Source organism: Myotis daubentonii, chromosome 1 (assembly GCF_963259705.1).
Source record: "Myotis daubentonii chromosome 1, mMyoDau2.1, whole genome shotgun sequence".
In the NCBI taxonomy this organism is placed as follows: Eukaryota; Metazoa; Chordata; class Mammalia; order Chiroptera; family Vespertilionidae; genus Myotis; species Myotis daubentonii.
In genome coordinates, this window is record NC_081840.1 from 90,311,863 (window position 1) to 90,323,969 (window position 12,107).

The 12,107-nt window shown below is 42.4% G+C and overlaps 2 pseudogenes; one reads left to right on the plus strand and one right to left on the minus strand.

The window, feature by feature from the left end:
* Window positions 1-3,474: 3,474 nt before the first annotated feature.
* On the plus strand, window positions 3,475-5,516 carry LOC132230223 (ADP/ATP translocase 2-like; annotated as a pseudogene).
* Window positions 5,517-9,134: 3,618 nt separating this feature from the next.
* On the minus strand, window positions 9,135-9,932 carry LOC132225909 (14-3-3 protein sigma-like; annotated as a pseudogene).
* Window positions 9,933-12,107: the final 2,175 nt, after the last annotated feature.

Consider the following 12,107-nt stretch of genomic DNA (forward strand, 5'->3'; position numbering starts at 1 on the left):
AACAACTCAACTCCAAATTCATGGGACACAGTGAAAGCAGTCCTGAAAGTTCATAGCACTACAGGCTTACCTCAAAAAACAAGAAAAACTTTTCATAAGTTATCTAATCCTACAACTTAAATAATTAGAAAGAGAACAACAAGAAAAGCCCAGCATATGTAGAAGGAAATAATAAAGATCAGAGCAGAAATAAATGACATAGAGACTAAAAAAAAATTCAAAAAATAAAACAAAACAAAACAAAAACAATACAAAAGATCAATAAAACCAGAGCTGGTTCTTTGAAAAGATAAACAAGATTGATGAACCTCTAGCCAGACTTATCAAGAAATAGAAAGAGGAACCAAATAAATACAATCAGAAACGAAAGAGGTGAAATAACAGTGGAATCCTTAGAAATACAAAGAATCATAGAGTATTATGAATGACTATATTCCAACAAACTGGGCAACCTAAGTGAAATGGCCATATTTCTAGAAAAATACGATCTTCCAAAAATGAATCAGGAAGAATCAGAAAACCTGAATAGCCAAATAACTACTGATAAAATTGAAGCAGTAATAAAAATTTCCAGCAAACAAAAGCCCTGGTCCAGATGGCTTCACAGGGTGCCGGGGTCCAACCCCAGCAGGTCCAGGGGTCCCCAAAGGTGTGGACGGAGTCGGCGAAGAAGGAAGGGCACAGAGACAGCGTCCAGTTGATCAGCAGCCTAGCCAGGATCTCTAGCCCGGATCTCCAGCCAAGTTCTGGTCTGGATCTCCAGAGAGGTTCTGCTTCAGATCTCCAGCCAGGTTCTGTGGCCATGTTCCCTCGCTAGGTTCTCCAGCCAGGTTCTGTCTGAGATCTCCAGCCAGTTTCAGTCACTAGGTTCTAGTCAGGTTCTCTTGCCATGTTCTGTAGTCAGGTTCAGTCCAGGATCTTTTGCCATGTTCTCTCCAGCGAAGTTCTTCTGTCTCCAGGCTCTGTGTAGGTTCTGTCTTCTGAATTCTGTGTTCTAAGTTCTGTCTCTTTCTGTCTTGTTACATCTGTATTTATACCAGTTGATTCAATCCTATCAATCTCTATTACAAAGGTTAGGGCATTTCTTATCTCCATTCCAGGGAGTAAAGATTATGTAGCTTAAGCATGATTGTTTGTAGTGATTAACTACCCACCTGGCACTTAGTTAAGGAATTTCATCCCCTCCCTGACTTCAGGGAAAAATTCCTACCTGGGGAAACAACCTTTCTCGGAGAGGTGACCTTGGTTAAAACACACAGCGCTAAGGGGAGCAAACATATTAAGAACCGTATGCTATATATGCCAGGTCCCTTGAAACAGCAAGGATGGACCGGCTCCCGGCAACAGGGGAGTTTTAACAAACAGTCAAAGAAGAACTAACATCTATACTCCTCAAACTATTCCAAAAAAATTCAAGAGAAAGGAACATTTCCAAGCACTTTCTATGAGGCCAGCATAACTCTAATTTCATAATATGATAAAGATATGACAACAAAAGAGAATTACAGGCCAATATCCCTGATGAACATAGATGTTAAAGTCCTCAAAATATTAGCAAATCAGATCCAGCAATACATTAAAAAGATCATACACCATGACCAAGTGGGATTTATCCTGGGGATGCAAGGCTGGCACAATATTTGCAAATCAATAAATGTGATATACCACATAAACAGATTGCAAGACAAAAACCACATGATCATATCAATTGATACAGAAAAAGCATTTCACAAAATCCAACACCCTTTTTTGGTGAAAAGTGAGAATAGAGGGATCATACCTCAACATAATAAGAGACATATATAATAAACCTACAGCCAACATCACACTCAATGGGCAAAAACTAAAACCATTTCCCCTAATAACAGGAGCAAGACAGGGATGTTTGCTTCCATCATTCTTGATCAACATAGTTCTGGATGTTCTAGCCATAACAATCAGACATGAAGAAGAAACAAAAGCATTCACATTGGAAAGGAGGAAATAAAACTGTCATTATTCACAGATGACCTGATATTGTACATAGAAAACCTTAAAGACTCCACCAAAATATTACTAGATTTAATAAATGAATTCAATAATGTAGCAGGATACAAAATTAACATAGAGAATCTATGGCATTTTTATACACTAACAATGAACTCTCAGAAAGATAAACTAAAAGAACAATCCCATTTACCACTGCAACATAAAAACTAAGATACTTAGGAATAAACTTAACCACAGAGGTAAAAGACCTGTACTCAGAAAACTATAGGAAAAAATTGGAACTATTGGGAAAAAATATAGAGGAAGATATAAACAAGTGGAAGAATGTATTATGTTCATGGATTGGTAGAATCAACATAATTAAAATGTCCATACTACCCAATGCAATCTATAGATTCAATGCAATCCCTAGTAAAATACCAACAGTATATCTCCCAGATCTAGAACAAATACTCCAAAATTTTATATGGAACCAAAAAAGACCCCCAAATAGCTGCAGCAATCTTAAGAAAAAAGAACAAAGTTAGTGGCATCACAATATCAGATACCAAGTTATAGTACAAAGTTCCTGTGCTCAAAACAGCATGGTACTGGCACAAGAACAAGCATATAGATCAATGGAACAGAACAGATACCCCAGAAATCCACCCAAACTATTATGCTCAAACAATCTACACTAATAAAAGAGAAAGATGCAAATTGACTGTACTTTTGCGGTGCCCACCAGCCAACCAGGAGTGAGTATGCAAATTAGCCCACAACAAAGATGGTGGGTTAATTTGCATACATAGGCGCCAAGCGGCTGGTAGTGGGGCGGGAAGCCATGGCAACGGCGCAGGCATCCCGCACTGCCCCAGCCACTCTGGACCTCTGGGCAGCATGGGAAGGCTGAAAGGCGGCTCCGGGCCAGAGCGAAGGTGGTGCTGGCAGCCAGGGAAAGGAAGGCCTATTCTTGCACACATCTTCATGCATCTGGCCTCTAGTATTTTATATAAGAGGCAAGAACATACAATGGAGTCCAGATAGTCTCTTCAATAAATGGTGTTGGGAAATTGGATAGATACATGCAAAAAACTGAAACTAGACTACCAACTTATACCACACAAAAGAATAAACTCAGAATGGATATAAGACTTAAATGTAAGTTGTAAAACCATAAAAATCTTAGAAGAAACCATAGGCAGCAAAATCTCAGACATCTCTTGTAGCAATATGTTTATGGGTACATCTCCTAGGGCAAAGAAAACTAAGGAAAAAATGAACATATGGGACTACCTCAAAATAAAGAGCTTCTGCACAGCAAAAGTAACCATCAACAAAATGAATAGGGAGCCCACTGTATGGGAGAATGTATTTGGCAATGGCATATCTGATAAAGGTTTAATATCCAAAATAGATAAGAAACTTAACAAAAGGAAGACAAACAATCCAATTAAAAAATGGACAAAGGACTTAAATAGACACTTCTCCAAAGGGGACATACAGATGGCCAAGAGATGTATGAATACGTGCTCACAGTCACTAATCATCTGAGAGATGTAAATCAAAATAACAATGAGATATCACCTCACACCTGTCAGAATGACTACCATCAACAAATGACAAATGCTGGGGAGGATGTGAAGAAAAGGGAACCCTAGTACACTGCTGGTGGGGTGCAGCCATTATGAAAAACAGTATGGAGTTTCCTCAAAAAATTAAAAATGGGACTTCCATTTGACCCAGTGATCCCACTTCTAGGAATATATCCCAAGAAAACAGAAACACCAATCAGAAAGGATATATGCACCCCTATGTTCATAGCAGCACAATTTACAATAGCTAAGATTTGGAAATAGCCTAAGTGCCCATCAGCATATGAATGGATAAAAAAGCCGTGGTACATTTACACAATAGAATACTATGCATCTGTAAAAAGAAAAAACTCTTACCATTTGCAACTTCATGGATGGACCTGGAGAGTATTTTGCTAAGTGAAATAAGCCAGTCAGAGAAAGATAAGTATCACATGATCTCACAAATATGTGGAATCTAATGAACAAAATAAACTGATGAACCGAATAGATCCATAGACTGTTGAACCTCAGAGAAAGGGATGGGAAGGCAGGGGAAGCTGGGTGTGTGGGAAAAGATCAACTAAAGAACTTGAATGCATATATGCATAACTATGGACACAGACAATAGTGTGGTGAAGGCCTGGGACTCAGGGTGGGGGCGGTCTAGAAATCAATGGGGCGGAAAAGGGGACACATGTAATACTTTCAACAATAAAGATTTAAAATTTAAAAAATATTATTTTCATAAGTTTTTAACCAAAATTATTTCATAAAATGCTATTTTATTTATGGGTGTGTTATTTTTGATACCAGGAAGTATCCAGATTAAAAAATTCATATGGCCCCTTAAACCCTGGAGTCCTGGCCAATTAGGAGCCCAGTCCCAGAATCACTTGTCTCTTCTCTCCTTTCTACATACAGATGATGCTGTGTTGTTTGCCAAGGACTTCCCAGCAGGTGGAGTGGCCATGGCCATCTCCCAGATGGCAGTAGCGTCCATTGGGTGAGTCAAGCTGCTCCTTCAAATGCAACATGGCAATAAGCAAGTCACTGCAGATAAGCAATATAGACTGCGTGGTTCATATCCACAAGGAGAGGGAGTCCTGTCCTTCTGGCATGATAATCTGGCCAATGTCATCAGATACTTTCTCACCCAGTCTCTCAACTTTGTTTTCAAAGATAAATACAAGTAGACCTTCCTGGGTGGTGTGGACAAGAGAACCCCATTCTGCCACTACTTTACAGGGAATCTGGCATCAGGTGGTACTGCTCATTGTGTTTTGTGTATGATCTTGATTTTGAACATACCCATCTAGCAGCTGTTGTGGGCAAAGCTGGAAATGAAAGGAAAGCCAAAGGCCTCAGTATTGCCTGGTTAATATATACAAACTTGATGGGATTAAGGGTCTGTACCAAGGCTTTAATATGTCTGGCCAGGGTATTATCATCTACCAAGCTACCTACTTCGTACCCATGACACTGCAAAGGGAATGCTCCCAGATCCCAAGAACACTCACATCTTTGTCAGCTGGATGATGGCACAGTCCCTCACAGTGCTGGCTGGGTTGACTTCTGGTTTATTTGACACTGTTCCCTGCAGCTTGTTGATGCAGTCAGGGCACACAGGAACTGATATTATATACAGAATCATACTCAGTTGCTGGAGGTAGATTGCTCATGATGAAGGAGGCAAAGATTTTTTCAAGGGTGCATGGTCCCATGTTCTCAGAGGCATAGGTAGTGCTTTTGTGCTTGTCTTGTATAATGCAATCAAGAAGGTCACATGAATTGTTTCCTAGTCTTTCCTCCTCCCACCCCCATGAACAGGTCTGTTGTATTATGTAACACAGCGGTTCTCAACTTGTGGGTCATGACCATTGGAAAACACATATAGCATATCAGATATTTACATTACGATTCATAACAGTAGCAAAATTACAGTTATGAAGTAGCAACAAAAATAATTTTATGATTGGGAGTCACCACAACATGAGAAACTGTATTAAAGGGTCGCAGCATTAGGAAGGTTGAGAACCACTGATGTAACATATCTATTTATCAATGGCAACTATTTACTGATTGAAAATGGGAAGCAGTAATATTCATCTGACCAGTTTTCTCCTAAAGCCATTTCCATGATGATGATGAGACTCAATTATATTTTTTATTTCTGTCATTCCAGATAACAAATTTCAAAAAATAAAAAAATCTGAAATATAAAAAATCACATGTATAACCGGCAATTATGTATTTACTTGCATATATAACAGCATTTGATTATAGTGCCACTGTCACCAATATTCTCTGATGCCATAGAGGTTAATATTAAATATTTAAAAATCTAACTGTTAACAACAGTGATTGTTTGTGTATATAGCACTTTTATACTCATATGAACAACAAAGTAAGAACTTAAGCAATTTCTCTTCTTTCTTTAGTTTTAAAATATGTTTTTATTGATTTTTTTAGAGAGAGAAACATCAACTGGCTGCCTCCTGCATGCCCCCTGCTGGAGATCGAGTCCGCAACCCATGCATGAGCCCTGACCGGGAATCCCCAAGGCATGGTGCATGGGATGATGCTCAACAAACTGAGCCACACCAGCCATGGTGTTAAGCAATTTCTTCTGGAGAAAAACAGAAAAATGTCAGTAGATAGTGAAACAAAATATTTTAATTTATTCTAAAAGTTAGAGATAAAAACACAGCTCAACCATTTAAGGGTACTTCTGACTTGTAAAACATCTTTTTTTTTACAAAAAAAAAAAAAAATCAGTTCCAAATGCTTATTCACCACAATTTATATTTCAAGTTTGTAATATTTATTCTTTCCTATAAAAGTAAATATTGTATAAGAAGAGCAATTTAGCAAAAGCCTTTTATGAATACAATATGCCATGTTTGAACTTTCTAATTCATAACAACATGTGCATTTTCAGAGTATAAATTGTCAGTCAGAGATCCAAGATGGCAGTGGAGTAGGTGGAAGCTACACCCACCTCCTCCCAGGACCAAACTGAAGTACAACTAATACATAGAGAAATCAATCTGAATAACCAAGTGAACACTAGCTGAAGAGGAGTCTTATAGGATATAGACTTAAGAATTTACAGAAGAAGCCACATTACAGGTAGGAAGTGCGGAAACGCAAGAAGGGCTGGCCCCCGTACCAGGGGCCGTGGCTGAAGTTCCAGAGGGATATCTCAGCCGTAGGGTGGGGATGTGGGGGTTTGTGTGAGGGTTTCCTCTGATAAGCAGATCTCAAGCCCAAGCCGGGCTCCCAAGCCCAGAGCACCAGAGCCTGGAAGAGACACCCACATAACATTTGGCTGTGAAAATAGTGGGGTTTCTGTCTGGAGAGATGGGAGTCTGCTAGAAACTCAGGCACCACTTAAAGGGTCAATACACAAAATCTCTTTCACAGCCACTCACCCTGGGCTCCAGCTGAAGGAGGGTGGAGCAGACTAGACACCTGGGAAGAGAGACTGGTTTGTAGCTCTAGGGAGAGAGCCTAGGGGACAACCGCTGGGACCCCTGTGCTGAGTCACCCTACTGCACTAAAGGCACCATCTTTCTTGGGTAGAGCATCCCCCTCCATGTAGCATCAGCCTGGGGAAAGCAACTGCCCCACATTTGGCCTCTGTGTTGACCCATCCTGCAGGGCTTCCACCCTGGTAAGGAGTCAATGGCCTGGGCTGGGGTCTGGGCAGATTCAAGGGGTGTCAGTGACTGAGTTATATAGCTTAGGGAACCCTTCTCATTCATAATCAGGCCCAGAAGAGGCAGCCACAAACTGTGGATCATTTTGTAGCTCCAAATATTTTGCCCAGGGTGAGTCACAGGCAGTGTCTGACATTGACCTGTGTAGAGGCTCTCACAAGAGTCCCCAGAACCAGCACAGTGGCCAGCTTCACACATCAGAGCAAGGTCCAATTAGCTTCACAAGTGGCATATCCAAAGAGAGATCTTGGCAGGCACCAGATCCTGCTGAGGTGATTTCTGTTTTGTATGTTTAGCATATGCACAGTAGCTTGTACACTATGGTTGGGATTGGTCATAAGTTAGGCAGTCTGAGGGTGGGTAGAATGAATGGTCCAATCAAGTCTGAATTACAACAGGAGGGCCCACATAACCCACACAGGGGACATCCCTAGAGCACTTAGCAGAGGTGATCAAGGAGACTGCACCATGGAGTCCCACAAGACACCCACTATGTAAGGCCACCCTACCAAGACTGGGCGTCATAGAAGATGTAACACAGAGAAACAAATAGAAAGAGGTAGTCAAAATGAGAAGACAAAGAAACATTCCCCAAATGAAAGAACAGGATAAATCTCCAGAAAAAAGAGCTAAGTGTAATGGAGGCAAGCAATTTACAATTGTTATAAGGATGCTCAAAGAAATTAAGGGAAGAATGGATGAAATCAATGAGAACTTAACCAAAGAGATAGTAAACATAAAAAAGGACATAGAAACCATATAAAAGAACCAATTAGAATACAATATCTGAAATGAGGAATATGCTGGAAGGATAAGCATAAGGTTAGATAAAGCAGAAGGTTAAATCAGCAATTTAGAAACCAGGTAGAAGAAAATACCCAATCAGAGCAGCACATAGAAAAAAGAATTACAAGAAATAAAGGGAGTGTAAGGGACCTTTGGGATAACATGAAGCGTAACAACATCTGCATCATAGCGGGACCAGAAAGAGGAGAGAGAACACGGGATTGAGAACCTATTTGAAGAAACAATGACTGAAAACTTTACCTTACTGGGTAAGGGAAAAAGACACACTAGTCCAAGAAGCACAAAGTCCTAAACAAGATGCAGTCAAAGAGGCCCACACCTATACATCATAATTAAAATGCCCAGGCGACTTCTGCCTCTTAGTGAGAATCTTAGAAGCATCAAGAGAAAAGCAGTTAGTTACTTACAAGGTGGTACCTATACAATTTGACTGTTGGCTGATTTCTCAACTGAAACTTTGCAGGCTAGAAAAGGAACACTCAAACTGATGAATAGCAAGGACCTACAACTAAGATTATTCTACCCAGCAAAGCTCTTATTTATTTATTTATTGTCACAGGGGAACTTTATTGAGGGGAAACATGGTCACACCCAGCAGACATGCTTTCCCTCTCATTCTGGTCTCTCTCTCTCTCTCTCTCTCTCTCTCTCTCTCTCTCTCACCTCACTCTCATCTCCAGCCTCTGCCATGGGGTCCAGTTCTCAGCCACTGGGTGGGACACTCCTCAATTCCTAAGATCCAGAGGTAGCAGGGGCAGGAGGGAGTCAAGGGGGGGAGGGGGGAAGAGGCAGAAGTCGCCAGGTTCACGGTTCACGGGTAGGGTCTGGAGGGGGCGCAGGGCTGGGTGGAATGACCAGTGGTTAGGAGAACCCGACAGCTGCAGGAAGAGTGGGATCCAATGGCTTCAGGGGGCCTCAGCTCTGCTGGTCCCTCTCCATGGAGCCTCTCTGAGCTGGGGCAGAGCATTCAGGGAGAGGGTCGGGCCTCCCACCCTATTCTAGTCCTCTCTGCTGGGGGTGGGTGGGGCTGGAGCGGGCAAGGCAGGGAGGATAGCAGCGTAGCTCAGCTCTGGGGCTCCTCAGGTGCCTCGTCCCTCTCTTCCCCAGCGTTGTTGGCCGTCTACAGAGAGCAGCTGCAGGATGAGGGTGCTGTCTTTGTAGGAGCCCTCACTGAGCGTGTGCAGATCAGCCATGGCCTCATCGAAGGTGGTCTGGGCCAGTGAGATGGCCTCCTCAGGGCTATTTGCGATCTCATAGTGGAAAACGGAAAAGTTCAGGGCCAAGCCCAGGCGGATGGGGTTGGTGGGCGGCATCTCCTTCTTGCTGATGTCCATGGCCTCCTGGTAGGCTGCCTGGGCAAAGTTGATGATGCGCTTCTTGTCATCGCCGGTGGCCACCTCGGCCAGATAGCGGGAGTAGTCGCCCTTCATTTTCAGGTAGAAGACCCGGCTTTCGGCGTCACCGGCCTCCTTGATGAGGTGGGAGTCCAGCAGGACAAGCACGGTGTCGCCTCCCCCCCCCCCCCCCAGGGCAGTCTCCACCTTCTGCCGGTTCTCTCTCACCGCTGGGCCCTTCTCCTCCGAGCCCTCCTCCTGGCCTTTCTGTTCCATACTGGACAGGACCCTCCAGGCAGCCCTCCGGCCACCCACCACGTTCTTGTAGGCCACGGACAGCAGGTTTCGCTCTTCTCAGGAGAGCTCCTCCCCTTCTCACAGCACTCTCTAGGAAGGCTGCCATGTCCTCACAGCGTTCAGCCTGCTCTGCTAACGGGGCCTCTGGATCAAACTTGCTCTCTCCATAGCTCAGCTCTGGGGACAGACAGGCAGGCAGCAGGCTAAACGGCTGCCTCGGGACCAAGCAGGATTCTGGCATTTATTTTTTTAAAAATATATATTTTTATTGATTTTAGAGAGGAAGGGACAGGGAGAGAGAGAGAGAGAAACATCAATGAGGAGAAAGAACTGGCTGCCTCCTGCACGCCCCCCCCCCCCCACTGGGGATGAAGCCTTCAACCTAGGCATGTGCCCCTGGCCAGAATCAAACCCAGGACCCTTCAGTCCACAGTCTGACACTCTATCCACTGAGCCAAACTGGCTATGGTGCAAAGATCTCATTTAGAATTGAAGGTCAGATAAAGAGCTTCACAGACAAGAAAAAGCTAAAGGAGCTCATCACCACTAAACCAGTATTACATGAAATGTTGACGAGTATTCTTTAAGAAGAGGAAGAAGAAGGAAGAGGAGGAGGAGGAGGAGGAGGAGGAGGAGGAGGAGGAGGAGGAGGAGGAGGAGGAGGAGGAGGAGGAGGAGGAGGAGGAGGAGGAGGAGAAGAAGAAGAAGAAGAAGAAGAAGAAGAAGAAGAAGAAGAAGAAGAAGAAGAAATAAAAAATATGAAAATAAAATGGCAATAAATACATATCTATCAACAATTGAATCTAAAAATAAAAATAAATGAACAAAGAATCTAATGAACAAATAAACTAGTGAATAAAATAGAATCAGAGGCATGGAAACATGGAACAGACTGATGAATCTCAGAGGGAAGGGGGAAGGAGGGGGCAGAAAGAGATTAACCAAAGATCTTACATGTATATATGCTTTACCTATGGACACAGACAATAAGGTGGTGAAGGTGTGGGTCAGGGTGGGAACCGGGTGGAAGGGAGCAATGGGGGGGAAAAAAGAGAGGAGAACATCTGTAATACTCTCAAAAATAAAGATATTTTTAAAAAAGCAATGTGAAGAGAAAAATATATATATATTTTTTAGTAAATCTTTATTGTTCAGATTATTACATTTGTTCCTCTTTTTTTCCCCCCATAGCTCCCCTCCACCCAGTTCCCACCCCACCCTCTGCCCTTACCCCCCCCCCCCCACTGTCCTCATCCCTAGGTGCACAATTTTTGTCCAGTCTCTTCCCGCATCTCCCACACCCCTTTCCCCACCAAGAATAGTGAGTCCATTCCCTTTCTATGTCCCTGATTCTATTATAATCACCAGTTCATTCTGTTCATCAGATTATTTATTCACTTGATTTTTAGATTCACTTGTTGATAGATGCATATTTGTTGTTCATAATTAGTATCTTCATTTTTTCTTCTTCTTCCTCTTCTTAAAGGATACCTTTCAGCATTTCATATAATACTGGTTTGGTGGTGATGAACTCCTTTAGCTTTTCCTTATCTGTGAAGCTCTTTATCTGACCTTCAATTCTGAATGATAGCTTTGCTGGATAAAGTAATCTTGGTTGTAGGTTCTTGGCATTCATCACTTTGAATATTTCTTGCCACTCCCTTCTGGCCTGCAAAGTTTCTGTTGAGAAATCAGCTGACAATCGTATGGGTATTCCCTTGTAGGTAACTGAGTTTCTTTCTCTTGCTGCTTTTAAGATTCTCTCTTTGTCTTTTGCTCTTGGCATTTTAATTATGATGTGTCTTGGTGTGGTCCTCTTTGGATTCCTTTTGTTTGGGGTTCTCTGTGCTTCCTGGACTTGTAAGTCTATTTCTTTCACCAGGTAGGGGAAGCTTTCTGTCATTATTTCTTCAAATAGGTTTTCAATGTCTTGGTCTCTCTCATCTTCTGGCACCCCTATAATTCGGATGTTGGTACTCTTAAAGCTGTCCCAGAGGCTCCTTACACTATCTTTGTATTTTTGGACTCGTTTTTCATTTTGCTTTTCTGGTTGGGTGTTTTTTGCTTCTTCACATTTCAAATCTTTGCCTTGATGCTTGCGCTCCTCTGGTCTGCTGTTGGGAGTCTGTATAATATTCGTTATTTCAGTCTGTGTATGCTTAATTTCTAGTTGGTTCTTTATCACAACATCGAGGGTCTCATTAGATTTCTTGAGGATCTCATTAACTTTATCGGCGGCTTCTAGACAGTTCTTAAGAGACCTTAAAAGTGTGGTTCTGAACTCAATATCCTCCATTGACTGTTTTGTCCTGTTTCTTTGTCTCCGCATTTTTTATGCTTTCTTGGTGCACCCCCTAGTGGTCTTTGTGCGCAGTCTTGTTGTAGTTAAGCCTTGATTGTTGTAG